The sequence below is a fragment of the Felis catus genome, chromosome E2 (assembly GCF_018350175.1).
Source record: "Felis catus isolate Fca126 chromosome E2, F.catus_Fca126_mat1.0, whole genome shotgun sequence".
NCBI lineage: Eukaryota > Metazoa > Chordata > Mammalia > Carnivora > Felidae > Felis > Felis catus.
Genome location: NC_058382.1, coordinates 26,637,580 through 26,665,369, shown reverse-complemented (window position 1 = coordinate 26,665,369; position 27,790 = coordinate 26,637,580). Strand labels below are relative to the sequence as shown.

The following is a 27,790-nucleotide window of genomic DNA, read 5'->3' as shown; positions in this document are numbered from 1 at the left end:
GGATGGTTGGGGGTGGGGTGATGGTTGGGAGCGGAGACATGCCCGGAGGTTACCCCGGAGAGCCACCTGTTTGAGATGTTGCCATCAGAGTGTCTTGTCCAAGAGGGGCCATGTCAGGCCATGAAGCCAGAGCAAGCCAGGTAACAGCAGGCCTTGAGGGGCAAGCTAAGACCCATGGATTCCAGTCTCTGAATTGATGTCCTCAGCACCAAACAGTTACTGTCTTAAATTTGAAATTCCATATTGAACATAGGCAAGAGGGTGAGCCAGGGGGCAACCTGCCGGTGGGACAGACACCATTCCAGGAGAACAAGGAATCTCCTTCCAGAAACTCCTTGTGTGGGACGTAAGCAGGCCTTCTCCAGACCACCGGCAGAGGGGTTGGGGGGGGTTCTGAGCCACTGGATTCCCCAAAGCGACAAGAGATCTGTTACGCAAGGCTACTTCCCAGAGACAAAACAGCAAGTTTTGCTGAGGATGATGGTGCCCACACTCTGTCTGGTGAGAAACGTGCCCTCTACACACCACGTAGCCAGCCAAATTTATATACACATACATACATATATATACAAATTTAATTTTGTTCCAAGCCTCTATTATGCTAGGTAGCAGAAATGTCAGGCCAACTGGGAGCACTCACCCTTTTTCATAGGTTGCCCCTAATTTCTGGGGGGTTTACCCAGGACTTATTATTGAGGACCCAGAATCCCGTCTGTCTGGGGGCCAGCCCTCCTCAGTGCTCTCAGTGTAGGGTCTCTCTCTGTGGTGTGATCATTTCACTGCTCCTCACTCTTGGAAGCTGCCTGGGGCCCTGGCGTTTTCTTGGTGCTTTGCCATGGCCCCAGAGTCCTTCCTGGGAAGAGTCCCTCTACGGACCACCGATGTCGGCTTCAGGGCTTCCCCTCTGCTCTCTCCCCTCCCCCCCCCCCGGGGGAGGGGTGTTGGTCTTACTCTTCCTGTGCCCCCTCCACCTTTAGTCAGCTTCTCCTTTCTGTGTGTCCAAAGGCACAGGCTTTTGGATCTCAACAGTCAGGAAAAGAATATTTATTCCTCCGCTTTCATCACATCCTTTCCCGGAGGCATCCAGCAAGTCTGGGCTTCGCTGCCTGAATATGGCAACAGCAGCCACGGGTGGGTCTGGATTCTTCTCTGTTGAGGCCCTGGGATCCTTTGGATTGTTCTGTGCCAGATATTTGCTTCTTCATTTGGTTCCGTCCCCAATTATTAAAGCAAAACAAAACAAAACAGCCACAAGCTCTCTGGCTCTGCAGCAGTCCTCGCCCAGCACGGTCTCTGGAAAGCCATTGGTGCTCTCTGTCAGAGGACTTGCTGCCCCCACGCTGCTCTGCCATGGGCATGGGGCACGGGAGATGGACCACAGGTGTGGGCACGGCGAGTGTGTTGGGGCAACTGGGAACTGGGAAACTTGCAGGTCCCTCCCTCATCCCTCTGGCTCACTCAGTCCAGGGCTCAGAGATGTTGTTTTCTTGGCCACTATCTGGTTTCTGTGCCTTGGATAATAGATTACTAATGGGGAAAGGCTGTTTTGCTTATAGTTATTGCTAAAAATGAAGGGATGTTTCAGATCCATTTTTCACTTAAGAAACATTTCCTCCAACCACCAACCAACCTCTTATCCTCCAATAAGCTGTCACCTCCAAAGTACAGCTTTTTTGTCCTCCTGGTTTTTCTTTCAATCCAAATTCCAGAAACAGAAGTTGCCCTTCTTGGAGATGTAAGAGTTTGTGGTTGGGGCACATGGGTGGCTCAGTCAGTTGAGCATCTGACTCTTGGTTTCGGCTCAGGTCATGGTCCAGGGGTGGTGGGATCGAGCTGACAGCATGGAACTTGCTTAGGATTCTTTCTCTCTCCCTCTCCCCTTCTCCTCCACTCGTGTTCTCTCTATATAAAAAAATAAATACAAAAAAAAAAGATTTTGTGGTTAAGAGATTGGGTTCTGTTTTCACCACTTAACACCTGATAGCTTTGGAGAGGTGCCTTGCATACCCTGAGCCTCAGTTTCCTCATCTGTACACTGAGAGTGCTAACAGCACCTGCCTCAAGGAACTGCTGTGAGGATTAGATGAGTGAATAATGAGAAGTGCTTAGCCCTGTGTCTGTGGCACAGCCAGGCCTCAGTGCGATTCGGCCTAAATAGTCATGTGACAAAATTATTACTTCCCTCTGGCTCTTGGAACTGATGGGGAAACTGACATCAGGGATTCAAGATTTTAAACTAAAGGCAATGCTCATGGAGGAAGTGAGAAAGGGAAATGCTCAAGATGTCAGGCCACATGACATCATCTCAACTATAAACAGCAGCGGAGCTAGCAAATCCCCTCATCCTGTAAAACAAGGTGCCCCTTCCTTTATGTCACTTGAAGGATAAATAGAGCCCCACCCCTTCCCCCAACAGAGGCAAAGGGAAGTAACTGGAGAACCAAGTTTGTGCCAACGGACAGGGAGCACCCAGGTGGGTGCCTACTGCTCTACCCCACCTGTGTTTGCAATTGCCCCCCAGCCTGCCTTCGGCAACTCAGGGGCTGGAGTCCCCACCATGGGCTTCTGAGTCCCCACTTTGGCAGGCTCATGGATAATCCTGCAGTGTGGACTGCCAAGATGGGGTACTTGGACAAGGGAGAAGCAGAGAAATACCTTTGTCCATGGATTTCAGAAGCATCCCTTGGCATTCCAAGGCTGGGCGCATCCTCTGGAGTCCAGTGCCTCCAACCTCTCTCTGCCTTGATCAGACAGCCCGGCTTCTTAGCCACTCATGACTAATCATCATCACTCATGTTTCTTTTGAGCATTTATCACATGTGTGGCACTTTTTTCTGAATACTAGTCACTCCTCATACCAACACAACAAGGTCCCTGAGACTTCCTCCAAAACCCTGTCCCAGAGGCCCTACAGGAAGAATCCATTGCTCTCTGTGAAGCTGGCAGAAGAGGTCAGGCCACAAATATCTGTTGAGCGCTTATTGTGTGTGCTCAGACCCTGTTCTGAAAAAGACACACTGTTGCACTGCTGCCTTTAGACAACTAACTTCAAATGGATGAAGGTGGACAAAGAGGAAGTACGGGATGCCGCTGGGAAGAGTTAACCTCCTCCAAGGTCCCCAGCACCAGAGCCCAGGCCAGTCACTGAGCAACTGTCTGGTCAATTGCTCCATCTTCTTGGCCACTGTTTCACATCACCATGTGTGCCCTTTCCTCTGATGGGTAGATGGTTGAGCGACTTCATGGTGACAGATTTGGGAATGGATTCTGGAGTGTGTCCAGGCTGTGAGCTCCTCAAGGGCAGGGAAATATCTCATACCAGCACTTTAGTGCCCAGTAGAGGACATTCAGGAAACGAAACCATTAACAAAATGAAAAGGCAGCCTACTGATTGAAAGAAAATATTTTCAAATCATATATCCAATAAGGGGTTAATATCCAAAATATATAGAGAACTCATATAACTCAATAGCAAAAAGCAATCAATTAAAAATGGGCAGAAGATTTCAATAGACATTTTTCCAAAGAAGACATCCAGATGTCCAACAAGTACATGAAAAGATCCTCAACATTACTAATCATCAGGGCAATGCAAATCAAGACCATGGCGAGGTATCCCTTTGCATCTGTTAAAAGGGCTATTATCGAAAAGACAAGAAAGAAGTGTTGGCAAGGATGTAGAGAAAAGGGAACCCTTGTGCACTGCTGGTGGGAATGTAAATTGCTGAAGCCACTATGGAGATTCCTCAAAAAATTAAAAATAGAAAAACCATACCATCCAGCAATTCCATTTCTGGGTAGTTATCCAAAGAAAACAAGACACTACTCAAAAAGATATCTGCACCCCATGTACACTGCAGAATTATTTATAATAGCCAAGACATGGGAACAACCTAAGTGTCGATGGATAGATGAATAGATAAAGAAAAGTACAGAGGCGCCTTGGTGGCTCAGTCGGTTAAGCATCCGACTTCAGCTCAGGTCATGATCTCATGGTTCATGGGTTCAAGCCCCACATCAGGCTCTGTGCTGACAGCTCAGAGCCTGGAACCTGCTTTGGATTCTGTGTCTCCCTTGCTCTCTGCCCCTCCCCCCACTCATGCTCTGTCTCTCTCAAAAATAAATAAACACTAAAAAATTTAAAAATATAAAATTCTATATATAATTCCATTCATGTTGTGACAAATGGTAAGTTTTCATTTTTTAATGACTGAATAATACTTCATTTTATATGTATATAATGAAATAATATAATATATAATTATATATAACAAAGTATTATTCAATCATAAAAAAGAATGAAAACTTACCATTTGTCACAATGTATCTTGAGAGCATTATGTTAAGTGAAATAAGCCAGACAGAGAAGGACAAATACTGTATGATCTCACTTATATGTAGAATCTATAAACAAAACAAAACAAAACAAAACTCATACAGATAACAGAGAACAGATTAGTAGTTGCCACATGCAGGGTTGGGGTGTGGGCAAAATGGGTGAAGGTCATCAACAGGTACAAACTGCCAATCAGAAAATAAAAAAGTTGCGGGGATATAATGTACAGCTGGTAACTACAGTTAATAATACTGCATTGCATATTGAAGAGTTACTAAGGGAGTAGACGTTAAAAATTCTCATGATAAGAAAAAACAACTTTGTAGCTATGTATGGTGATGGGTGTCAACTTGAGTTATTGGGGTGATTGATCATTTCGCAATGTATACAAAGGTTGAATCATTATGTTATATACCTGAAATTCTTAAAATGTTATATGTCAATTACACCTCAAAGAAAAAAACACCATGAAATGATGAAATAAAAAAGGAATAAACGTGGATGTGAATTAACACAGGAAGGGACAACGGAGTGGATGAAGGCTTCACCACTGCCTCCTGTAAAGTAACATTTTAGGGCACTGGAGCTATTTGCCATTCTTCCCTGTCTGGTGACTGCTTCAGTGTTTGGCTCATGGTAAGCGCTCAATAATATTTGTATAGTGAAGACATGGATACATACCTGGACAGGTATATCTGTCATAGTATACAGTATAGTGTATAGTTATACACTGTATATATACTATGTACATATAGAGTGTATGTACTCTCTAAATATTTGACAGATAAATTAATGAAATTATTAACAATAGGCATACCACTTAGGAAATGACCAAAGTAATTTTTCTCAGCATCTTCTATTAATGTTTACTGGTAACAGATTTTCTTTTTTTTTTAATGTTTATTTATGTTTATTTGAGAGTGAGAGAGACTGAGCACGAGCGGGGGGAGGGGGAGGGACAGAGAGGGAGGGAGACGCAGAATCCGAAGCAGGATCCAAGCTCCAAGCTGTCAGCACAGAGCCTGATGCAGGGCTCGAACTCACGAAGTGTGAGATCATGTCCTGAGCCCAGGTTGATGCTTAACCAACTCAGCCACCCAGGTGCCCAGGTAACAGATTTTCTATAACTACACAACTGTTTACTCACTTTTTTGGAATTTCTTAGCAAGGTTAAAAAAAAAAAAAAAAAAAAGCAACAAAACTGAACCCATGGAGAGGAAAAGGGGGCTAAGTCTAAATCTAAAAAATTCTCTATGTGAGCATCCAAGTAGACTAGGAAGTCTTTCAGTTGCCTCCTGCTGGGGCTGGGGCTGCCACAGGGAGAGGAGGGGGACCAAGGTGAAGGAGATGGTCCACTGGGCCAGAATGCACAGCATAGCCATCTCAGCCATATTCTCTCTGGGGATTGACTTTTTGCAACATCATTATTCGATTTCCATACGATTTTACAAGATGCAAGGTAAATATTGGTACAAGTACTTCTTTGCAAAAAGTAGTCATTTAATTTGATGAAATATGGTTCACGGTGATGGATGATGTTTGGACAAGCCAACTTCTACAAAGTCAACATTTATGAGACTCAAAGCAGCTTCCTCTGCTAAATAAAGCCATCCTGCCTCTGCTTAGCTTGAACCTCCGTCAAAGAGAGTCAGAAACAGAAAGGGGAAACAGAGAAAGGCCCATCCATAAGCAGCTTGGAGTTGAAAAACCAAGGCTGAGAGCAGACACTCCCTGCCCCAGTAAACCCTCACCCATCCGGCTCTCCATAGTGGTTGCTCAAGAGTTCATGTTCATGATCAATCCCTCTTCTTGCTCTCCACCTCATGTGAAGGCTGAGCAGGGGGAGATATTCCTTTGCCACCCTCCTCAGGAAACTCTTCCTTCCTCCTCCTCCTTCCTCTCTGGCTAGGGATATTTGCTTTAAAGAAAAACACAATGCAAAAACATCAGGAAAGGTGTGGGTGTGCAGAGAGAGGGGTCCTTGCTTTCTACTCCACCTGTTCAGGGGAAGGAGAAAGAGAGGTACAATGCTGCTGCTCACCACTCCCCCCCAGCTGTCTGCATCTGGCACCAGCATCAAGCCTGAGGCCACAGGTCAGGGAGCATCATTTGGATACTCATGGAACCAAGTCTGAGTGGCTCCCACCCACCTCCTCTACTCTGTCCCAACCCAACAGAACTTCCCAGCTTGTTCGCCTCCCAGGAGTGACTCAGTGAAGACCTGAATGCTCCCCTGACAGATCGTCATTCTCTCACCTCTCTGCCCCCCTCCACTGTTGTAAGTTTCTCCTGTGCCCACATGCAGTCTATACTATTTCTTAAAAATCAGCTTTATTAAGGGGGGGTGTAGGTGGCTCAGTTGGTTAAGTGTCTGACTCTTGATCTCAGCTCAGCTCTTGATCTCGGGGTCATGAGTTCAAACCCCATGTTGGGCTCCACAATGAGCATAAAGCCTACTTAAAAAAAAATCAGCTTTACAGTTTATATTAGAATTCACCGTTTTGAAGCATATAGCCTGTTTGTTTTTCAATTTAATTTTAATTATATTATTTTCTTCTCTATTTAGCTTACTCCTGATTCATACAATTAGCTGTCAAAAATAGCAACTCCTGGAGTGCCTGGGTGGCTCAGTCAGTGAAGCGTCTGACTCTTGGTTTCTGCTCAGGTCATGACCTCATGGTCATGGGATTGAGCTCCACATCAGGCTCTGCACTGACAGTATGGAGCCTGCTTGGGATTCTTTCTCTCCCTCTCTCTCTGCCCCTCCCCTGCTCTTGTGCACGTGCACATGCGTGCTCTCTCAGAATATTTTTTAAAAAGAGCAACTCCAACCTTACTATGCCTTTGAGTTTCTCTTAAGTGTTTTTTTTTTTAACTGGAGTATAGCTGACATACGTTACATTAGTTTAAGGTGTACAACATGTGATTGGACAAGTCTACGTGTTACACTATGCTCACCACAAGCCTAGCTGCCATCTGTCACATATGATGCTATTACAATACCACTGACTACGTTCCCCATGCTATACCTTTCATTCCCATGTTTTATTCATTCACAACTAGAGATCAGATTTGACAAATACACACAGTATGTAACCACCACTGCAATCACATTGTATAGAATGTTTCATCACCCCAACGTCCCCTCCTGTCCCTTGCGGTCCTGCCATGCCCTCACTCCTGGGCCCTGGCGACTGCTGACCTGCTTTCAGTCCCCATCGTTCTGCCTTTTCAAAGTTTCTGATAAGAGGAATCATGCAGCACCTAGAGTTTTGTGGCAGTTTCTTAACCTAATGCTTTTGAGGTTCATCCATAATGTTTTATGTATCAATAGTCTTTCTTTTTTATTGCTGAATATGGATTCATTTTAATTTGCTTATTTCTTCACCAGCTGAGGACATTTGAGTGGCTTCTAGTCTGGGGCTATGAATGAAGCCACTATGAACATTGGGTACAACCTGTACTTTTTTTATTTTGCATCTTTCTTTAAATTACATTTGTCAAATGAAAATTATTTAAAAAAAATTTTTTTTAGAGAGAGAGAGAATGTGTGTGGGTGAGGGGCAGAGGGAGAGAGAGAGGATCTTAGGTAGGCTCCATGCTCAGTGCAGAGCCCAGTGGGGCTTGATCTCACAGATTAGGATCATGACCTGAACCAAAATCAAGAGTCAGACAATCAACCAACTGAGCCACCCAGGAGCCCGAACAGCATTTTAAAGTGAAACTTTCTATCACTACCATAAATGGAAAACCTTTATAGTCTACCATAAACCAACCAGATAAAAATAGGATAAAAAGTCAGTAAATTCTAGCTAGATCCTGTTGCTTGCAATGTTAGATTCTCTACAATTAAAGTGAGGAATAAGGACTTTTTTTCACAAGTGATTTATTGAGGGAGGAATCTTGATGAAGGGGGAGGGAAACAGAAGCTAAGCAAAGGTGTGGGTTCAGCTGAAGGCTAGCCTCAGCCTGCTCCTGTGGTGAGGTCTGGAACATGAATGGTACCTCGCACTTGAACCGTCTTGACATATGAACGCTTTTGTCTCCTGCGTTAGTCAGTCATTGCCTGCAGAGTGTCCTGGGGCGGGGGGCGGTGGTAGACTCTCCTACCTATTTCCAGGTGAGGCCATGCCCAAGAGATGGCTGTAGCTGTGAAGTCTTAACAGCCAGCACTCACAACAGCTGGGAAGTGAGTGTGTCAACTGGATAGAGAGGTCTGAGCAGGCCAACAGCATCTATTACACCAGCCAAAAGCTTAGACCTGAGGTCTTTAGAGGTTAAAGACCTATTGGCACCAAAAAGAGACCTTCTCCATAATGCAATCAGATGATTGGAAAGTGAATTGAAAAGAGACAAGCTTGGGGCGCCTGAGTGGCTCAGTCGCTTAAGCGTCTGACTTCGGCTCAGGTCATAATATCGCAGTTCGTGAGTTTGAGCCCAAAATGGGGCTCTCTGCTGTCAGTGCAGAGCCCACTTCAGATCCTCTGTCCCACTCTCTCTGCCCCTCCTCCACTCTCTGCCACTCCCCACTCTTTCTCATGCATGGTCTCTCTAAAAAAATAAACATTAAAAAGAAAAGAAAAAAAAAAGACAATCTTTCTCAGTCCCTAATAAACTGTCGCTTGATGCCCTGCCTGGTCCCCTTGCCACCTTCCTCAGCTCCTGTATCCCACATGGTGTCTGTCACACATTTTGGGACACACTGCTGTATGGCTTCAAATGGGGGTCTAGCCCCCATTCTGCCTGCTTAGCTCCCTTGCTCCTACTCAGTGCTTCCCTGTTTCCTAGCTGGGTCATCTAGTAACCTTGGTTTGTTGGAGAGGCTACTCATTATTTGCTCCCTGCCTTTCTATTGTTCTCAGTATTACAGGAAACTGCATCTCCCAGGTTCCCTTGCTGACTGGCTTCCAGATAATTTTGCCCAACAGGAGAAGTTAATGGAAGACTTGAGGCTTGCAGGAGGGGAGGGAGAATAGTGGCATTTCTCCCCTCCTCTTCTGCATTAGGGGGCACTTTCAGCAATGGCTGTGTCTCCACTCTGTTTCCACCTCTCAAGTGGACAGCCCTTACGTGGCTCCAGTTCCCGCAGGCAAGCCTTCCCCCGCATGTGGCCAGCTCCCACAGGCAGCCCCTGCTCCCATCGGGCTTCTGCCTGCCAGGACTAGCACTGACTCTGACCTTTCCCTCCTCAGTGGGCGGGGGGAGGAAGAGGCTTCCTGTTGTTGCTAATGCTTTCCTTTACCTTCTCACGTCTTCCATTCTCTCTCTCTCTCTCTCTCTCTCTCTCTCTCTCTCTCTCTCTCTCTCTTTTTCTTCTTCCATTTTCTGTGTAACCAATTCCTGGTATTAAATTCCCTCTGTTGAAAGATCTAGAGCAGTTTATGGACCCTGACTGATAGGGAGAAGCAGCAAGACAGCAGTGAGCTAACCAAGTATTTACAAAGTTACCAATGATAAATTCTGCACAAATAGGCTGTCAGGATCATTTGGCTATGAAAGTTGCCCAAAGTTAAGGCCCCAGTTTCATCCCTTTGAAAACTCAGATAGAATATAAAGGGAGAAGGAGGAAGAGGCACAATCCACTGTTCACAAGCCTCCAGAAATTCCCTGTGTGTAAAAAGTCCTGGCCTTGACCTTCCTCCATCCCTTACTTCTTCCTCTCAGCTTAGCACTAGCCCTTCCTGGCTTCCCTGTTTATCAGGACTAACTCCTTTCTGCTGGCTCTTCAAAAACATTTTTATCTGCCCAGTGGGGCCTCTCGTTAACAACCACGGTATAAAGAAACAGAGATCACACAGTGGGACTTAATTTAGAGCCACATAAACAGATGGTTTTAAGAGACCTGATTCCCTCTGTTATTTCCAAATGGTGCCACTAGGGATGTGGAGGCTTGCGCATGGCTCTTACTTAACAGACGTAGGGGGAATTACCCTCCAGGTGGGAGAGTCAGGGATGGAGATGATGTGTCTTAAGGATTAAGGCCCAGACTGGACCCCTGTGCTTTGCCCCCTCAACTCTTGCCATTTTCCCCTTAGAAATGGCATGATTAGCAAGAGGGCCAGAAAGGAGTTCAGGGAGGCAAGCCAAAGAACACAGCAGCCTGGTGCTGAAGCAGCCATGGGTGCTGTGAACACCCTTTTGCTTTGGGCATCTTTGGCTTCACCGTCTCCCTTATTGACGGGGACCCTCCAAGCCTGGCACACACAAGGGGCTCCAGAAAGCAGGACCTGTTCCATGCCCTCAGAGTCTTCCCATTTGTGACATATCTTTAAAAAGAAAAAATAGGGGTGCCTGGGTGGCGCAGTCGGTTAAGCGTCCGACTTCAGCCAGGTCACGATCTCGCGGTCCGTGAGTTTGAGCCCCACGTCGGGCTCTGGGCTGATGGCTCAGAGCCTGGAGCCTGTTTCCGATTCTGTGTCTCCCCCTCTCTCTGCCCCTCCCCCATTCATGCTCTGTCTCTCTCTGTCCCAAAAATAAATAAACGTTAAAAAAAAAAAAGAAAAAGAAAAAATAACACTGTGTAGGTTTGTCACTGTCTATGGATTTCACTCCCAATTGGGCAAAGACAACCAGATGACATTGGACAGGGATCCCACCAGCAGCCCACCCTCCCTGGGTCTTGGCTTTCTGAAGGGCATGGCTGGTCAGATGAGGGATGGCGGTAAGGGACAGCTGCAGTATTGCCCCAGGCAGGACTTAACAAACAGAGAAATGGCAAATATAGGTCCAGGAGTAAGTTTGGGGATCATGAAGAAACAATGGACTAAGGCCGGGTTTCTTCCCTCTTTCTATTTCTGTAAGCGTTCATTGAATACTTACTGTGTATCAGACCACAGTGCTTGGCCCATCTCATGCCTTTGTTCATCTGATCTTCACAGCAGCCCCGGGAGTCAGGTGACCCTCACCAGTGAAGAACTGCAAGGCTCAGAGGGGTAAAGTAGCCTGCCAAGGTCACACAGCCACCTGGGGCTTGTGTTGCAAAAGCAATGTTCAGACTCTCAATCCTGCAGGCAAAACAAACATCTGGAGAGGCCAGGTCAGCTGCTAGAGAGGCAGAGGGTGGGCCCCAGCCTGGGGACGGTGGAAGTGTGCCAAGGAGAGAGGCCAAAATAGTCAGATGAGAATCGAGGAGAGGGGGCAACTGACCGGGCGTGAGCTCTGCAAAACAGATGATTGCTGCTTTTGGAAGCAACAGCAGTGTTCCCCTTTCATCTGGACCTTTGACCTGGAGGCTGTCCCAGGAAACCTCACTTCTTGTTTACCACGGACCCGGACCTGATGAAGATGAAGCGTCTGCTATCCCCCTGAGGCTTACTGAGTGCTATGGGGGACACAATATCAACAAGTAGGATCTCTGTTCTCAAGCCCACAGGGTAAAGAGGGACATGTATCCAGATAGAAATTACCAAGCCATGCCTAACGAGAGTGCGCAAACTGTGTGAGACACAGAAAGGAGGGGAATCAGGGAGGACTTAGGGCAAGTGGTCTGTGAGGTGGACCCAGAAGGTGGGCTGGGCTTGCAATTGTTGGATTGAGAGGAAAAGCTAGCTCAGGCTGAGGAAATAGCCTGAATGCAAAGGTGCTCTGAGTAAAGGGGATGGGAATGGCCAGGACAGGTGAGGCGCCAGATGTGGCTGGAGCATGAGCTGTCAGGGCTGGTGCAGGGAAGATGAGCCTGGAAAGGTCATGCGGTAGGTTAGGAAAGGTCTTGCCTGCACCTCCCACATGCCCATTGCCTACCCTCAAAACACTGCTCTAGGGCAGGGCTCAGCCTCCCCAGGTTTCACTTGTGGAAACCAGGGATTGTGGCAATTCTTATGATTTCATACTTCCTTCCTCCTCTATCATTAGCAGGAGGTCTTCCTCAGAGGGCCCCTCTGTCCCCTTGAGGACAACCTATGCCATCCACAAGGTCCGATGACTAAGCATAAAATTGCCATGTCCCCAAGGGAGAAGCCACTCCATGAAGCATGGTAAAGGGAAAGGGGCACCAGATAGGGAGACAGGATATCTGGATTCCAGTGTGAACTCGGTCACCGACTGTGTGACCTTGGACTCCAGTGTAAACTCTTGTCACCGACTGTGTGACCTTGGGCTCTAGTCTGAACTCTGTCACCAGCAGTGTGACCTTGGGCAAGTCACTTCCTCCCTCTGGGTCTTGGTTTCCTTGTATCTAAAGTGAGGAACTGGACTAAAGATTTAGCAACTCTTGGCATCCTTGAGTAGTTACCTGCGGCCCAGGGACACAGAGGGACAGCATGGAAGGGGCATGCATTCATTCTGTGGAATTGTAGGAAATGTCTGAACATAAGAGACTCCATTTGAAGCTCCGTTTTCTTTCCCAACTGATGAACTCTCGAAATGGGCCAGAAGTAGCAATTGTCTTGCAAGGCAGTTGCTCATAAAATTTCAACAGGGCAACTGGCAATCGAACCATAAGGGGACAGTAAAGTTAATTAATGCATACCAGGGACAGTTTCATTTGATAGCACTGGTAAAATAATAAGATTAATCAGAAGTGGCTCAGCCGCTCAACACCAAATTCACAGGGGTTTTTTTGTTGTTGTTTTTCCATTTCTTTATCTGAATCATATAATGACTCCTTCCTTCTCTCTCATAAAATGCCCTATGTGAACCAGACACTTTCCTGGTTATCCTAGAAACTGTGCTCCTCAAACAGCAATTCTGGGATCCCAAATAAAGGCCTTTGTTCCTTTTTAGTTTCTCCTAATTTTCTCGGTTGATAATTTTTAGGTTGTTGTTTTTTGTTTTTGTTTTTGCTTTTGCTTTTGCTTTGTTTTGTTTTTGAGTGTTGACTAGGCAGCATGCCTTACGCTAAGGATGTGGATATAAAGTGCGTAAATTCAGGTCCCTGACATCCAGTGATGGAGAAAAACAAGTGAGATGAAGGGGGCAGAGGTATTGAGAGCAGCAGGCAACTGTCAGCCCTGGAAACTGCTGGGCTCAAAGTTAGACTTGCAAGTGTTCAGGAGAGCACCACGAAAGAAACATAGCTTGTGCAGCCATGTGAAGGATGGGTATGTTCTGCCAGCTGGACAGGACAGCAAGAGCCTACCAAGCAGGAGACAATGTGTGGACAAAAGCAGGAAGGCAGGTGACAGTGTGTGGCATCCAGACAAGCACAGCAGTGAAGAGGGAGCAGAGTGAGGAGGGCCCAGGAGAGAGATGTGGGGCTGGCTGGAGGGCTCAGCAGGGCCTCAGGACCAGGGAAGGAGTGGCATGCTTAGGGCTGCCTGCTGGAACCGTTACTCTGGTCAGTGTCTGGTGGAGGCTGACTGATGCCCAAAGTGGATCCATGTAGATCCCTGAATAGGCCCCCTGCCCTCCCCTGGGGTCCTCACCTCCTCATAAGTGATCAGGCAGCGGTGACTCACACAGACTGCTTCCTACTTGGGACATCAAAAAGGACAACAGGGCTTCCTCCTTTCTGTGGAAATTACAGAGGGCCTCAATAAGCGACGGGTGAAGGAAACGAGGACACACATTCTCCCAAGCTGCAGCTTGAGCGCACACAACGTTAAAACTGTTATCTGAGCCAAAGAGAATGAAAATTCAGGCAGGATGAATTCAGGACTCAAGGCCATCTCCCAGGGCCCACGCCTCTAGGCCAGGTGTGTAGTAAACATCCAATAAATATTTTATTTTGTGTATATGCATTATTCCCACCAATAAGGCTTGGCAGCTTTATGAGGGTAAAACAGTATCTTTGCTATCTTTTATAGTCCCCACAACCTTTGGCTGCCTGCTTTGAAGTTACCCATAAAGGGTTCCAAGCCATCTGAGCTACTTCCTTTTGGGTGACTTTGACAAGCCACTCACCCTCTCTGACTCTGAAGACTAGGCAAGATCATGCCAGACCAGGGCCAATTATTATTGAAAAGATTATCAAGGGTGCATCTGTGAAGTGACTCCCACTCTTAGGCCCTCCATGGAGATTATTGCTGCTGCGATCTTGAATGGATGAGGAAGTAAGATACTTCCTCACTCTGGCCCTTGGTTTCTTCACCTGTAAACAGAGCCACTCAACTAGTTCTGCTTGCTTCTGTTTGGAACATCTCAGTGACCAAGGCTGTCGTAGACTCTAAGTCTAAGGTTCTCTCTTGACCAGCAAGAGAGCAGATGCAGGATTAAAAGCAAGAGATGGCTAATGTCCAGGAAAAGACAAGAGCCCCAATTAAGGGTCTTTGCTCCATTTTTATGAGGATCAGAAGGCTTACAAACATGGTGATAGACGTGCACAAAGAAACAATGAAACTGTAAACATTAACTCATGGACGTGAGGGAAAGAGAATCTTGAAGATATTCGGGTTTAGGGGTTTGGGTTAATACAAAACAAAGTCCTGGTACCAGGCGGATGGGCAGATGGTTGTTAACAGCAGACAGGAAGCGCCGTGTCTGTTTATCTTAGCTAGCCTGGGGGATAGGACAGATAGAGCTCATAACCTCAGAGTTAATAAGGCACCTATTCTTTTGCTAATCAGCTCTGCTCTGGGCAGCTTCACCTGCAGCACAGGGGTCTATACCCCTATTTACCTGTTTACCTAATTTGGTCCCTCCTTCCTATGAAAGCAGCTTTCTGCTATAGTACTAAATTGGTGGGCGCTTTTGCCCTGAATACCTAATCTTGCTTACATCATATACATTTGTATTGGGGGCCTTTGCCCGCCCCTCTATTCTGGGGGACTTAGTCCCCCTTCTCTATCCTTATTCGCCTACTCTTGTTTACCCAAACTTGGGTGTGAGCATCCTATGACTTTGTAATTGTTTATACCTTGTTAACCTATTGGTGCAAGCCCAGGGAATTTCTAAGCTTATCCCCACACAGGGCTCTCCGCAAGAGGAATCTGCTCACTATGAGCCTCCCAAGTAATTCTCTTGCCCTAGGACCTATGGAAATGCTAGAAACATAGTGGACTTCAGTTCTTCAACTCTAAGACCTGGAGCAAGATTTCATGGATCCTTCCATGGAGGGGCCTCAAGGGCAACACAGGAGCCTCTTAATTTCAGTACAAAATGCTTTAAGAGTATATTTTCTAGGAGGAAGGTCCATATAAAATGCCTTGTTAATTCACAAATCAGTCTACAATTCAAAAGCATCCCTGAGGATTGGACTGAGCTTCCACTACTCAGCACAATGTAGATTTATAGAGCGAAATGTATGAACATTTGTGAATTGATATCATCACCTAGCTGTGTGTTTTGTCCAGGTTGTGAAGCAAATTAAAGGAACTGTTCAACTTCATGGCAAACACCCAATAATTTTGAGATTACAACAGCTTATTGTTTATTGAGTTTTATGCGAATTCCCATACTCCCCCCCCCCCACCCATACTTCCCTGGAGCATAGACCCTACAAAGGCTGGTGGGTATAAACTGCTTTTTAAAATATAAGGTTGGGAGATGCCTGGGTGGTGCAGTCAGTTGAACAACCAACCCTCGATCTTGATTTGGGTCATGATCTCGTTGTTCATAGGATCAAGCCCATGTCTGGCTCTGCCTTGACAGCGCAGAGCCTGTTTGGGATTCTTTCTCTCCCTCTCTGCCCTCCCCCCCCCCCACCCCCCGCTTGCACTTGTGTTCTTTCTCTTTCTCTCTCAAAATAAATAAGTTAACAGATAAATAAATAAATAAATAAATAAAGTTGGAGTGTCTGGATGGCTCACTCAGTTAAGTGTCTGACTCATGATTTTGGCACAGCTCATGATCTCACTGTTGTGAGAGTGAGCCTGGAGTCAGGCTCCAAGCTGGATGTGGAACCTAAGATTCTCTCTCTCCCTCTCTCTCTACCCATCTCCTGCTCACATCCCCTCTCAAAAAAACAAAAACAAAACAAAACAAAAACAGTAGGCTCAGTAGAAAGAGCATGCAACTCTTGATCGCAGGGTTGTGAGTTCAAACCCCACATTGGGTGGGTATAAAGATTACTAAAAAAAAACAAACTTAAAAAATAAAACACAAAGTAATAAAATTAGTTTTGTTTGGAGCATCTTTGAGACTCTCCTAGAACTCTTAAAAGCCGTTTATACTTTTTAGAGCCTGTGTCAAGATCTTACAGCCAGGACCTTTCTAAAATCAAAAGATCCTTTAGAACTTTAGTGGGTCTGGGTGACTTTAGAAGAAAGGGCAAAGAATCGCTCTATCCATGAAACATCAAAATTCTCTACTCAGCTCCACTTCAGCCTTTATGGATTGATTGCATCATACAATTTAGTACTTCTTTATTGAATAGGTTTTTTTTAAGTTTTATATTATTAAGATAATATTTCTCATGTGGTAATAAGTTGAATAGCTCAGAATCACTGATAACAACAGTCTCCATTCCCACTCCTGCCTACATCAGAAGCAATGCCCTTAACTACTAGTGACTTCAGTTTTCAGGTGGTTAACACCACCTTAGGGGACATCTACTGACTCATGCCGTGAAACACATGACTGTCCCTCACTCCCTCTACCTCCCCTCCACTGGGCTTCTCAGTGTTAAACTATTCCAGTGTTACTTTTATTCTGTCTATTGGTTACCTTGGTACACTTATTTTTAATGGTTGTTTATCTATCTATTTATTTATTTATTTATAGATCACAAGTAGGGGAGGGGCAGAGAGAAAGAGAGAGAATCCCTAGCAGGCTCTGCACTGTCAGAAGAGCCTGACGCAGGGCTTGATCTCATGAATCATGAGATCATGTCCTGAGCCTAGATCAAGAGTTGGATGTTCAATCAGCTGAGCCACCAAGTCTCCGCAGTTACCTTGGTAAATTTAAATATTCAGGACTTTTTTTTATTTATTACTTTTTAAAAAATTGTTTCTTAAGATAAAATATCAGCACTCTTCACCATTTTTTCCATTCTCCTTCTCCTACCTTCCATACTTCTTCTTTTGTCTGGTACACTTAAACAGGAAGAAAAAAACAATCACATGTGAGGTAAGCACACACATTATGAGTACAGTGGGGTGATTTTTCATAAACCAAGTACTGTGTAACCAGAACCCAATCAGACACCACAAATATTCTTTGTGGTACCAGAAGAGTCTAAAGGTGCCCCAAACAAATCAAGTTTTCATACATGTTTTTATTTATTTTTTTAATATGAAATTTATTGTCAAATTGGTTTCCATACAACACCAAGTGCTCATCCCAACAGGTGCCCTTCTCAATCCTCATCACCCACTTTCCCCTCCCTCCTACTACCCATAAACCCTCAGTTTATTCTCAGTTTTTCAGAGTCTCTTACGGTTTCATACATGTTTTTAAAACCAGTTTATATCCATCAGCATATGTAGGAACTAACTATGAGGTATGAGGAATACAGAGGAATTATGAGAACTAGCATAAAATTAGATAAACAATAGGGTTCTAGAATTTAAAAAATCACTGGGATTTGCCATGGAATGTAACATGGTTACCCTAAATTCATTTTGGTTTGCTTTCAGTTTGGACTATAATTTTCCCATACAACCATTTCTCTCCTCTCCCTCTCAGAGTTTCTGACTGGCTTGGGGTTTTTTCCTTGCATGATATGTCTTTATCATATTCTTACATTAAAAAAAAAATCTCAACTAAAATCCTCCATTTTTCCAGAAGCCTCTGTCCTGAACCCCTCCATCTTTCTGCTCTGAGCTGAAATAGTTTCCTTTTTGGCAATACTGGGTCTTGCATTCATTGCTTTCCTGAGTTAAAGATACACTGCTTTCTGGGATCCCATTTTCCCCTACTTATTTATTTACACGACCTTAAATTAGTTTTCTATGAGAGGGAGCACATGGGAGTTACATTTTCTGAGACCTTGCCTGTTTGGAAAAAGTTTTTTGCTTCACTCTCTTACTGGATAGATGTTTGGCTGGGTATAGAATTCCAGGTTCAAAATGATCTTTTTCCTCATAACTGTGAAAGTATTTATTATGTCCAGAGTTGCTGCTGCTAAGCAGCAGTCTGAAACCAGACCAATTCCTGTTCCATTCCAGCTGACTAGCTTTGACTCTTTGGAAACTTTTGGGACTTTCTATTCCCTTCATATTGTTGCATTTCACTAGGATATATTTTTCATTCACTGTGGGCTCTTTCAATCAAAATTTGGGTCCTTATTCAACTCTTGGAAATTCCCTTCCTTTATTATTTCTTTCTCTCCATTTTTCCCTTGTTTTCTTCTTTCTATTTAGTTCTCTCTCTCTCTCGCTCGCTCTCATAGTTTGACTCTTTATCAAAGTTTACTTTTTATCCTTCAATAATTCATCTCATTTTGGCAGTAATTTCTCAATCCTTAAAAGCATCCTTATTCTCCAATTGCTCTTTCTTCTTGACATCCTCTTCTTGTTTTATTGATGTAATATTGTTTTGAATCTCTCTGAGAGTATGCATTAGATGGTTTTAAAAATAGGGTTTCTTTCTAATCTTTGAGATGTCTTTTTTTGTTGGTTTTCTTGGGTTTTTAATCTTTGGCTATTCCCTCTCATGCTGCTGCTTGCCTCAGAAGCCTAATAACCCATGACTTTCCCTTCGTATTTAAGAAAGAAAGGTCAGCAGTGGTGGATTCTGCTGTTGGTGGGAGTGATGGGCTATATCCTCTCCAGAGAGAACCTCTTTAGGAGGTAGTTGGGTGTATTAGTTTCCTAGGGCCACCATAACAAAATGCCGCAGACTGGGTGGCTTAAACAACAAATTTCTTTTCTCATAGTTCCAGAGGCTGGAAGTCTGAGATCAAGGTGTCAGCAGGATTGGTTTCTCCGGAGGTCTCTCTCCCAAACTTGCAGATGACCATCTTCTCAGTGATTTCACATAGCCTTTTCTTCATGTGTACATACTCCTGGTATCTCTTCTTCCTCTTCCAAGGACACCCCTCAGTCCTAATGGGACAGGGCCCCACTCCTAGGAATTCACTTAACTCTAATTACCCCCTTAAAGGCCCTATCTCCAAAGATAGTCATATTAGAGGTTAGGGCTCCAACATATGAACTGAGGTGGGGGAGGCACAATTCAGTCCATAAAAGTTGGGCATACATGCTGCTGCAGACTGTCAGATTTTGCTTCAGGGCTAACAGGAAGAAAATCAGCTCTCAGGCAGTTGGGCCCCAAATGTTGAATGAGCAGGTATTTCCTCTGAGACACTGCTGTGTCAGCTAGGAATGTTTTCAGTAATGCTTTTAAAAACACTCAATTAGCAGGGGTTTTATTTTTCCAGGTAAGAAATCTGGAGATAGATAGTCAAGTGCTGCTGCAACAGCTGAGCAAAGTCTTTGAGAATCCAGGCTCTTTCATCTTTGTTCTTTGCTATTTCAGCATTTTGGCTTTTTGTCATCATGATTGCAAGATGGTCCACAGCTCCTGGTGTCCCATATGCACTCAGGACAGGAAGAGTGGGGAGGGGCTGGCACCACCAGGGCTATCCAAGTTATTAGGGAAGCAGAGCATGGCAGAAGCTCTCTAACAGTGTTTCCCTTTGCCCAGATCTGGGCCACAAGCCACAGCTACAAGGGAGGGGGGGCCTGGGAAATAGAGTGTCTGACAATGGAAACAGAAGCAATCATATATCTGTGCTGAGGATGGGCACACAGGCAGCCCCAAACAGAATTGGGGTTTGATGAGGAAGGAAGAAGGGGGAGAATAGTTTTGGGGTAGATAATGAGTTGTGTCTACCATGGACATCCACACCTATACCAGAAGTGCACACACTCCTCTGAGAATCATACACCTTCCTGCAACACCTGCTCAAGCAGAGTTGAGAGGCTTTCCTCTCTGCTCCTGTGGCCCCTGTTGTTGGCATTAATTCACTGGTCTGGAAACTGCTTAGTCACTGTTCTCCCTCAGGACTGTGAGCACTATGCAGGAGGAATTGCATCTGGTCATCTTGGGATTTCCTAGAGCCTGCAAAAAGCCTGATCCAGAATAGGGCCTTTGATACATATTGATGAAGGAAAGGAGGGAGGGAGAGAAGAAGGAGAACGGGAAAAGGGAAGAGGAAGCAAGGCAGAAACGAGTAGCCTTTGTATTCTTCTTCTGGCTCCGGATGACAATGTCTATAGATTTGGGGTTCTAGAGATTTTAGTAGAAGATGATCTAAATTGAACTTCATAGAATCTCAGATATGCAAAGAACACATGGCCTTTTTGGGTTTTCAGTGTCTGATGAACCCATATCTTACCGAAGAGTAAGAGTTGTGTCCAGGCTAGTCTAGCAAATGAGTTGAGAGCAGTATTCACACCTTTGAGGCCCATGTCCCTTCTCCTCCCCAAGATGTGCCTTGGTATAGAGGACCACTGAGTCCTGAAGATGGAAGAAGAGTCACCTGTGGGTGCTCACTGGTCTATAAGGCTGGGTATCTCCTTTCCCCACCCTCAGGACTAGCAGCCCTTGAAGTATGACTGTGCACCTGGCCTCCACTACTAATACCCATGGCTTTGGCCATGGCGGCCTCTTCATCAGACACAGACCTCTGAGGGTTCACAGCTTTTCTCAGGCTCTCTGCATCCTTCAATGGGACATAGGTTCCTGAATACCACACCTTGGAGAGCCAAGGTATTCTGCCATAAGCTAATAGTTGCGGTTGCCTTTGACACCACAGCCTCGCCATCTCGCCAATGTCATGTTTAAAATGGTGCCAGAGGATAGGGTTCTCCTCAGGGCTGGCAGGCATCCCTAGACTATGTTTCAGGAAGGAGATCATGACCTGTGTTCTAAGGGTCCCCCATCCCCAACTGGATGAGCCTAAAACTCTTACCTCCTCACTTAAGGGACTTAAAATAGTTTAACTCCAATTGCAGACATGGTTTCTGCAGGGAGAGAAGCCAGCCCACAAATATGGGAACATAAATATTATTTTTAAACATCACGCTGATACAAAACTGATCCACATAAATTTGCAGAGGAGAAACATTTAATATAAATATATAGGGATCTCACGTGGACCCCAAGGCAAGGAGTGAAGCAGAAATGGCAGGATATGACTGTTGCACCATCCCTTACAGTAATTAACACATTTCTCAGTGTCAAATACAGATGCTCAAGAGAGAAACTGATCGCCCAACTTAAGTCCTGACCAGGTACATACATGGCTTCTAGGGGACTACCTATATGACAGAGGACACTGTGGGGGAATAGTTTTTCTAGAAGGAGAAATTGTTTATGGGTGTGGCAGACACCTCTCAAATTGACTACTGTGATGGAGACCCAAATAACTGATGAAAAGGAACTTAGAGTTGTTCTCAGAGCAACACCTCATTAAGTAACAGAATTGTCTAAAACAAGATGTGTTTGTAGCCAATATTCAGTACAAATATGTGCTTTCCAAATATTTTCTTCATAGGAAGATAAATTGACCTGCCATCTCTTCCATGTTAATTCTTTTGTGAGACATTTATATGTTCTGCCTCTCTTGCACACGAGTCATAAGGTGATAGTGATTCTTAAGTATGACACTAAAAACACAAGCAATGACACAAATAAATTGAGCTTCATTAAAAATACAAATCTTTGTACATCAAAGGACATTATCAAGAAAGGGAAAACACAACCTAAAGAATGGAAGAAAATATTTGCAAATTATATATCTGATAAGGGTTTAATATCCACAACATGTAAAAACAAAACAAACCCTCCAGAAACTTAACAACAAAGAGACAAACAACCCAATTCAAAAAGTGAGCAAAGGACTTGAACAGATATTTCTCCAAAGAAGATATACAAATGGCCAAAAAAAGCACATGAAAGGATGCTCAACATCATTAATTATTAGGAAAATGCAAATCAAAACCAATATGAGTTACCACTTCACACCTACCAGAATGGCTATAATTAAAAAACAAAAGGTGAAAATAAGTATTGGTGAGAATATGGAGAAATTAGAGCCCTTGTGCATTGTTGGTGGGAAAGTAAAATGGTGCAGTCACTGTGGAAAACAGTTTAATATTGCCTCAAAAAGTTAAACTGAATCACCATATGACCCAGAAATTCTAGTCTTAGGTAGGTACTCAAAAGAAAAGAAAAGAAAAATGGAAAGAGGGACTCAAAAAGATACTTATACCCAATGTTCATTACAGCCTTATTCGCAATAGTCAAAAGGTGGAAATAACCCAAGTGTCCATAAACAGATAAATGGATACATAAAAGTGGCATATCCATACAGTGGGATATTATTTAGCCATCAAAAGGATTGTGTCCAAAATTCTCACACCTGCTTCATCATGGGTGAACCTTGAAAACATGCTAAGTGAAACAAGGCAGATGCAAAAGGACAAATATTATATGATTCCACTCACGTGAAATATCTAGAATAGGCAAATTCATAGGGACAGAAAGTACATTAGAAGTTATGAGGATGTGGAGCACCTGGGTGGCTCAGTTGGTTAAGCATCCAACTTCAGCTCAGGTCATGATATCATGGTTTGTGGGTTTGAGCCCCATGTCAGGATCTGTGCTGACAGCTTAGAGCCTGGAACCTGCTTCAGATTGTGTCTCCCTCTCCTGCTCACTCTCTCTCTCTCTCTCTCTCTCTCTCTCTCTCTCAAAAATAAATAAAAATTTAAGAATTCTTTTAAAAAAAAAACGAAGTCATGAGGATGAGGAGAATGGTTTTTTCCTCAGTGTTTACAGAGTTTCTGTTTGTGGTAATGCAGAAGTTTTTGGAAACAGATAGTGGTGATGGCTGCACAATGTTGTGAATGGAATTAATGCCACTTAAAAGTGGTTAAAATGACATCTTTTATCTTGTATATTTTTCACCATACACACAAGAAAAGTCATGAGGATGATGGATGAGAATTCTCAGCACTATTTTGTGCAGAACTGCCTTGAACCCCTAAACATGGGAGCCAGGTCTGCTGGCATGACTGTACCATTAACTCTGTTTGCTTCCTTTGTGAGAAAAAAAGAAGAAAAAAATGTAAGGAGAAGGAAGAAGGGACATTGTTATCTGTACCCTCTCTCATCTTAATTGGAATAGGGAAATATCATACTGTAATTACCATGACATATCATTGAAAGATATGGCGAGTGGGGTTAGTGCATGGCAGTGTTCTCCTTTAAGACATGTGGATGCTATTTTTTGTTTATTTCTGGTTGAAAATGAGAGCTGCACCCAGTATATCAGCTAATGTGTATGTCCACATCTAAGGACATATACATTATGTTTGGGTGGTTGAATTCCCTGGATGGAAGGAAACTCACCATATGACAACTAGAGTTGATAGACAATGAGATTAATGTCTGCTGAATGTTGAAGATATCATTACTATGTTCCTATAAAATGATTAAGTTTGACCCAGCAATTCCAATCCTAGTTATGTACCAAAGAGAAATGAAAATGTACATCTGTACAAAAACTTATATACATTCATAGCAGCATTATTCATAGTAACCAGAAAGTGGAAACAACCAAATATCCATCAACTAATGAATGGGTAAATAAAATGTGGCATAGACACACTATGGAATCTTGCTCAACAATAAAAAGGAATGAGGTACTGATACATGCTACACTTTTTATGAACCAAAACACTATGCTAGTGAATGAAGTCAAACACAAAATAGCATATATTGTAGGATTCCATTCATGTGAAATGTCCAGAACAGGCATATCCAGAGAGACAAAAAATAAATTCATGGTTGCCTGGAGTTAGACGGATTGGGGGGAGTAAGGCAGTGACTACTACTGGGTATGGAGTTTCTTTTGGTGATAATAACATTGTTTTGACAAATTGATTGCAAAGATCATTACACAATTCTGTGAGTAGACTGAAAACCATTGAACTATACTCTTGAAATAGGTGAGTTATATGGTATGTGAATAATATCTCAACAAGACTGTTAAACAAACACAGACAAACAGAAGTGATCTTGGCTGACTGGCCATGAGGACTAAGGGAAAGGAAGAGGTCCAAGGGTATTTCTGAGTCTATTCAACTTCACATATAATTCCCTATGGGTTATACAATGTCCTAGTTTTTAAAAAGTTGTTATTAGCATATCATTCCTAAGATGAAAACATATGCATTGAATTAAACAGAACCAAAAACCTAAATTACAAAAACTGCATGTAGTTTAAAACCAATGATTAGAGCTTTATTGAGATACAATTCACATGCTGTACATTTCACCCATTTAGAGAGGTGCAACCATCACCACAATCCATTTTAGAATATCTTATTTACCTCCCAAAAGAAACCCTATACTCTTTGGCAATCACGCCTCAGTCCCCTTACCTTCCCCCAGCCCTAGGTCAGCACCAATCTTTCGGTCTGTGTATATTTGCCTAGTCTGAACATTTTGCATTCAGTGGAATCATATAATACCTGGTCTTGTGTGATTGGCTTCTTTGCTTAGCATGATGTTTTCAAGGTTCATCATGTGTGTATAGTAATTTGTTTCTTTGTATTGATGAATAATACCCCACTGTACAGATATACCACATTTTATTTATCCATGTATCAGTTGATGGACATCTAGGTTGTTTTCACTTTTGGGCTAGGATGAATAAGGCTACTCTGAACATTAGTGTACAAGTTTTTGTGTGGACATAGGTTTATTTATTTATTTATTTATTTGTTGTATATATGTAGGACTGGAGTTCCTGGTTGTAGGTACTCCCCTTTTGAGGCACTACTAGACTGTTTTCCAAAGTGGCTATACCATTTCACACCCCTACCAGCAGTGTGGGAGGGCTCCAATTTCTCTACATCCTGGCCAACACTTGTTATTTTCTTTTTAAGATTTTATTTTTACAGAGTCTCTACACCCAATGCGGGGCTTAAACTCATAACCCCAAGATCAAGAGTCACCTGCTCTACCAACTGAGGCAGTGAGGCACCCCTGTCAACACTTATTATCTCTCTTTTTTTTTTTTTTTTTTTGTGAAAGCCATCCAGTGGGTTCGAAGTGGTATCTCACGATGGTTTTAATGTATGTTTCCCTGATGGCTAACAATGCTGAGCATCTTTTTGTGTGTTCAGTTGAGATTTGAATTCTCTCTCTTGATTCCTGTGCCCTTCCTTGGCTTGTTTAGACACTTGTTATCTCTTCCCTGCCTGGTTTGCATGCCTCCTAACGGGTCTTTCCATCTTGCATTCCACTCCTTAAAATGCAGTCATAGACCTTATCACTTTTTCTTTTAATTTTTTTAAGTTTTATTTATTTTTGAGAGAGAGACAGAGACAGAGACAGAATGTGAGTGGGGGAGAAACAGAGAGAGAGACACACACAGAATCCGAAGCAGGCTCTAGGCTCTGAGCTGTCAGCACAGAGCCCGATGAGGGGCTCGAACCCACAAACCGTGAGATCATGACCTGAGCTGAAGTCAGACACTTAACCGACTGAGCCACCCAGGCGCCCGGACCCTATCACTTTCTGCCTAAAATCATGAATGACTCCCGATTGTCCACAGAACAGAACCCACACTGCTGAGTGTGGCATTCAAGGCCCTCCACACTATTTCCAACCTATCTTTCTATGTCCCATCCCTCTCTGTTTCCTCCTGGGAAACTGTGCTATGCCTTTGCCCATGCTGTTCCCTGTGCTTGTCATCCCTTTCCTGAAATGTCCACCTGGTCAGCACCTACTTGCTTACTTACCCTTTAACACTTGGCTCAAATATCAACTTCTGCATGGATCCTGACAGGACCCGCAGGTCGCTGCACAGCTCAAAGAGATGCCGTTCTCATTGTAATCTATGTCAGGGGTCAGCCAAGTTGAGCCCTGGGGTCAAATCCAGCCCACCACCTGTTTTTGTATAGTGCGTGAACTAAGAATGATGTTTGATGCTTTTTAGTGGTTGAAAATAATTGAAAAGTAGAATATTTCATGACTCAATTTCAGTGCTCATAAATAAAGTTTGACTAGAATGCAGCCATGCTTATTTGTTTACATATTGCCTATTGCTGCATTTGTGCTACAACAGCAGAGTTGAGTAATTGCATCAGAGACTGTGTGGCCCACAAAGTATAAAATATTTACTATCCGGCCCTTTACAGAAAAAGTTTGCCAAACCCTAGTCTGTGTGAATGGCACCCCAGAGTTAGGCAGTGTGCAACCTGTGTGGATGTGCTCCAATAGCCCTGCGCCCAGGCTTCCCTGCAACTGTCTTTATACCTCCACCCTAATATCTATCACATGGTGTAATACTTTGTTTTCTTCTCCTGCAGACGCTGTGCTCCAAAAACTGAGTCTGGCTCTCTGAGTCTTTCACCTCTGTACCCCCTGCGTGTAGCCAGGGTCTGGCACAGAGAAGGACCTCCATCAGTGTCTGTGCCACTGCATTGCATTAAAGCTTTCCCAGACACTGAAGGTGAACTAATAAAACACTGAATGGCTCAGGATTAATGTAACTCATAAAAATAATAGCAGCGAGGCGCCTGGGTGGCTCAGGTCAGTTCAGCGTCAGACTTTGGCTCAGGTCATGATCTCACGGTTCGTGGGTTGGAGCACGGCATTGGGCTCTGTGCTGACAGCTTGGAGCCTGGAGCCTGCTTCAGATTCTGTGTTTCCCTCTCTCTCTCTGCCCCTCCCCCTTCGCACTCTCTCTCTGTCTCTCAAAAAAGAATAAATGTTAAAAAATAATAATAAAAAATTTTTTAAATCATAGTAGCCTGCTGGCAAAACTCTAGCTGCGTTGTTTCTGTCTTTTAAAAACATTCGCACACCAGCATACTGTGTGAGTTGAGCCTCTTGTCTCCTGGAGAAGCACTGCCTGGTGTATTTCATTGAATCGAAATACATTTCATTGAATAGAATATATGGTCGGTGTTGGTGCTGGGGTGTTGGAGAGGCTACAGCACCCCTATCCGGCTGGAGATAGCCCAGGCCCCACAGAGTTGAGAGTCAAGCCACTGGAACATGGTTCCAACTAGGGTAGGTTAAGGTCGGGAGGTTTGCCTGGCGAAATCACAGAGATCTGGGTGAAGAGGAGGCCTGGGCGGTAGAGTAAGAACCCTAAGTTGCTACACTCACAAACTATTTGTGGAATGCAGGGGAAAGGCTCCAGCCCATGCTTTTGTGCTGTGTACCTTGGAGAGATGGCCTCTGGCCTCCCTTGTCTCATTCGGTCCCTGAGAAAACCGATTTCTGAGGGCACAGCCCCAGAGAGGAGAGGCCGCTTGTTCATCATCGCGCTTGCATCTGGCCGGCCCAGGCCTCAGCACCGCCCAGCCTGTGCCTCTCTGTCTCCTGTAGGCTCCAGGAAATCACCAAGTCCCTGCTTTCAGCGAGGGCCTTCCACAGGCCTTCCTTTGTTACTCTCAGTTTCTCTTTAGCTGCTTGAAGAGTCCTACCCTCCCAACATGAATTAGAAGGCCTTTCAAGAACTGTCCTGTGACCCATGGGGGAGGGGAAGGAAAAAAAAAAAAAGAGGTTAGAGTGGGAGAGAGCCAAAGCATAAGAGACTGTTAAAAACTGAGAACAAACTGAGGGTTGATGGGGGGTGGGAGGGAGGAGAGGGTGGGTGATGGGTATTGA

General features: G+C 44.2%; 1 long non-coding RNA gene across 1 annotated transcript; it reads left to right on the top strand.

The window, feature by feature from the left end:
* On the top strand, nucleotides 1-26,758 carry LOC123382308. Its single transcript, XR_006590509.1, has 3 exons — nucleotides 1-140; nucleotides 6,514-6,614; nucleotides 26,482-26,758. It is a non-coding gene; the product is annotated as an uncharacterized LOC123382308 (long non-coding RNA).
* Nucleotides 26,759-27,790: the final 1,032 nt, after the last annotated feature.